At 37.1% G+C, this 3,901-nt stretch overlaps 1 pseudogene; it reads right to left on the reverse strand.

The window, feature by feature from the left end:
- Positions 1-2,055: 2,055 nt before the first annotated feature.
- On the reverse strand, positions 2,056-3,653 carry LOC118708950 (annotated as a pseudogene).
- Positions 3,654-3,901: the final 248 nt, after the last annotated feature.

Raw genomic sequence — 3,901 nt, forward strand, 5'->3', positions numbered from 1 at the left:
ATCGCACTGTACGTGTGCGCCCGCACGTGGTATTTTGTGGAAGAGCCACACTCAAGGGGCTCAAGAGCCCCTTGTGGCTCTTGAGCCTCGGTTTGCTGACCACTGGATTAGATGATCAAGAGTTCCACAAATTAGCTTCTTTGCACCACCTGTTTCCAAAAGCAAATCCACACTTTCTTTCTGAGACTCTATTAGGGGTATTTAAAAGTTCGTTTGAGATCCTTTGATAGCATAGGCCTTTGACATTTAAACACCAGAAGGAGCTCTCAGGTTTCATGCAGGCATTAATTGACACTATTAATAGTTAAAGAAAAAAATTTGTGTTTGGCTTATAATATTGTCTGGATGTATTATGGAACATTTTGGTCAAATGCCTTAGTTGGGGAACAGTAAAAACATTTGATGAAGCTTTTTCTTTCTTCTTTTTAAGTAGAGTATGTTGTGATTAGAGGAGGCTGGAAAGGAGCATATTTTGCCTGAGGGCCTACTATTAAATTTCCATATGTCAGGACCAACTCATTCTTTTAAAATGCAATTGCCCTTTGGAGAAGTCTCATTAGTCCTTCTCTGATGGTGTAAATACTACATTTAACTTTCTTTTTAACTTCTGGACAGATCAGATTTTGCGGACAGTGAGTTTCAAGGCAGTGCTAAATAAAAGTAGGCTTGGATTTTCGGAAACAGAGGCTCATCCAAGAAGTCTGGCCAGGCATATTGGGGTGTGTGGGCGCGCGCGCACGTGTGTGTGTGTGTGTGTGTGTGTGTGTGTGTGTGTGTGTGTGTTATGTTTGCATGTTCATTGAGTGAGCAGATGACAAAAAGGTGAATGAGAAGAAATCAGTGGTTGTTTTTTTATTTTATTTATTTTTTTTATACCATTTTGTCCAGATGTGTCTCTAGAGCAGGGGTAGGGAACCTTTTTTTTCTGCCAAGGACCATTTAGATATTTATAACATCATTTGTGGGCCATAAAAAAAAAATGATCAACTTAAAATTAGCCAGCTATAGTTGGTCAAACATTTAATTAACTCACCCCTAATGCCTCGGTAGGGCCAGATCAAATGATTTCTCGAGCTTTCTGTGGCCTGTGGGCCGGACATCACCCACCCATGCTCTAAGGATGGTGTCTTCTCTAGAGGAATAAACATTCTGGGCTGTGGAGGATATGTTTTCTGTTATTGCCTCTTGCCTTGTTACTCTAAACAGCAATTCTGTTTGGAAACCATTAACATTGATAAAGAACAACTTTCTGGAATGAATGGAATTAGGTTTCTTATCTGGTTTACACACTCCAGTGAACATATGTACAGTAATGTAGCAATTTACTCAAGTGGTTACATGTTAATGTGTCATTGATAGTAACTATTTAAATCTCATTCCTGAATTTACAGGTGCTGGTGGCTAATCTACTTGTCTAGGTAAAACAATCCCAAAACTATTCTCTTATATTTGATATGCTTAAATAAAATTATATGTACTATTTACCATCTGGTGAAATCAAGTCACTATGATATCAGCAAGCTCCAAACTTTGAGGAAGGAACTGTTCATGAAGCAATTTACATCCAACAGGTGTACTATGGCTCTACTATGAATATGAACAAGGCAGTAGGGATGATCTGTAGAATGCCATTTCATCTTGCCTTCTCGACCGACCAAGGGTTCTAAAGAAAATACCATTTACAATTTACTTTTTAAATTTTTACATGTTTAATGGCTGTTTGTATTTTTTTTTCCTGGAAGTGATTTCCATCCAGCTAGCATTCACGACTGTATTTTTATTTTTCTTACCCCTGTATAGTAACCTGTTCCCCCAAAAATAAGACAGTGTCTTATATTAATTTTTGCTCCCAAAGATGTGCTAGGTCTTATTTTCAGGGGATGTCTTATTTTTCCATGAAGAAGAATACGGTACATATTTATTGTTAAATGAAAATAAAGGAAATTTATTACCTGTATATGGTACGGTAGTACGGTAGTTGTCAACACAAACCAGACAAACTGAATCCTACAGTATCAAGAATTTTCTCTTTTATTCAATGACAATCATGTCATCATCTTCTGGAACATCATCATAACAATTCAATTCCTGAATTTCCTAGTGAATTTCTTGTGACTCAATTTCTTTCAGAATCAGTGGACCAACTCTCTCATGTTTAACCTAGGGGGGGGGGGAGCATTATTTTCAGGGGATGCCTTATATTTCACTCAGAAGCAAACCTGTAAGTAGGTTTTATTTTCGGAGGATGTCTTATTTTTGGGGAAACACAGTAGCTGGATGGAGAGTAATGAGTAGATTAGTTTATACATTTTTGGTTTTTATCTTCCACGTTTAATTACTGAATTTTATATAATTATTGATTTCTTTGACAGGGGATCTCAGATATCATATAATCATTAAATCATTTTCTGAAATATGTTTAAAGTTAACTTATTTAAGTGTAGGATTTAAGATTTTGACAATTTAATTTCCTTTGAACATAAGTCACTTTTTGCAAGCTAGGATACAATCATACTATGGCATCTAGTTCCCTGGGGATTTAGGCCAAATCTTGAGAATGACATCATAAATACAAAGTGCTAACAATGAGATTACAAACTCTAACTCTTATCTACATTTTTTCCTTAGAAAAAGTAAAACATTCAGTCCTTTATGGCATGATATACAGACTATTTTAATCCACGAAGGATAGAATTACCCAAATTATATGGTGCCCAACTTAATGGTGAGCCAGATCAGAGCTAGCCAAGGAGTGGTGAACAGAGAAAGTGTTAACATTTTGAAAACTTTCTTTGAGGTTTAAAATTCCTCATTACTCTTAATAAGAAAGCAAGTAAAAAAATATTACAGATGCATCCACATTCATATTTGATTTTGCCAACATCTTTCACTAGAACATGAAGTTAGAGCATAGAGTAAGATACTTCGATATTTTCAAAAGGAATTATTTAGTAATGAGAAATTTGACTTACTGCATTCTTCCATTTGTTTTAAGAACAAACCGACAATAAAGACTGTTTAAAAGAAATGCTCTCCTTAAAAGGGTGGTGGCAGCAATACTTTCCAGTTTTTCCAATTAACATTGCTCTTTTTCCATGATGCAGGTTCATGTGGAAAAACTTGTCAGCTTTCTGTTAGGGCCAAGAGGTGAAAAATAGAGCGTGCCCTAATTAACTAATGGTAAACTCAGTTAACATCTTTAGGATAGACCCATAAAACATGGCCATTGTTTTGTTAAACATCTGTAAACTGTAGAATTCCTTAGCCCTTAGCCATAGTTTCTGTTCAGCTTCTTAAAGCTGAGCTCAGTCCTAACTGACTGCTTCTCAGGGCTGAGGTGGGTACCAGTCATCTAGTCTGAATTATCACTTTAGGAGTAACCCCAGTAGCCTTTGGATGCATAGTAGGTGATAAGTAGGTGGTAAAATCCTGGATGCCTGCTGATCTGCAAACACCAGCCCCCTCCAACTTTGCTAATATAGCCCACCAGTAGGAGTACCCTGTAGCAACATCAGTGTCTTTAAATGGGACCGTAGGTGGGCTTTTCTTAAACTAGAGGTCAATGGAGCCATCATCTGTGCTGGAAAGTCATTAGTATTTCTCACTTTATTATTGGGGATTCCAGTAGCGAGGTTGGTATGAGATGGCATCATAACACACTGACACAGCTACCATACAGAGCGTTGTGCCAACTCACCTGCACACTAACAGCTCATTCATGACACCCTTCACCCAATTCTGATTTTTGATATGTTGGGGTTTAGGAGAGTCATTATAGTGATTAAAGTGGGATGACAAATGACATTTTAGTCACATAGCTGGCATATAACCTGGGACTTGCAATATGAGGTAACAAATACAATGACAAAATGCCAATGTGCCAAAATTAGTAGTACAATGT

This window comes from Pipistrellus kuhlii, unplaced genomic scaffold (assembly GCF_014108245.1).
Source record: "Pipistrellus kuhlii isolate mPipKuh1 unplaced genomic scaffold, mPipKuh1.p scaffold_m20_p_1, whole genome shotgun sequence".
In the NCBI taxonomy this organism is placed as follows: Eukaryota; Metazoa; Chordata; class Mammalia; order Chiroptera; family Vespertilionidae; genus Pipistrellus; species Pipistrellus kuhlii.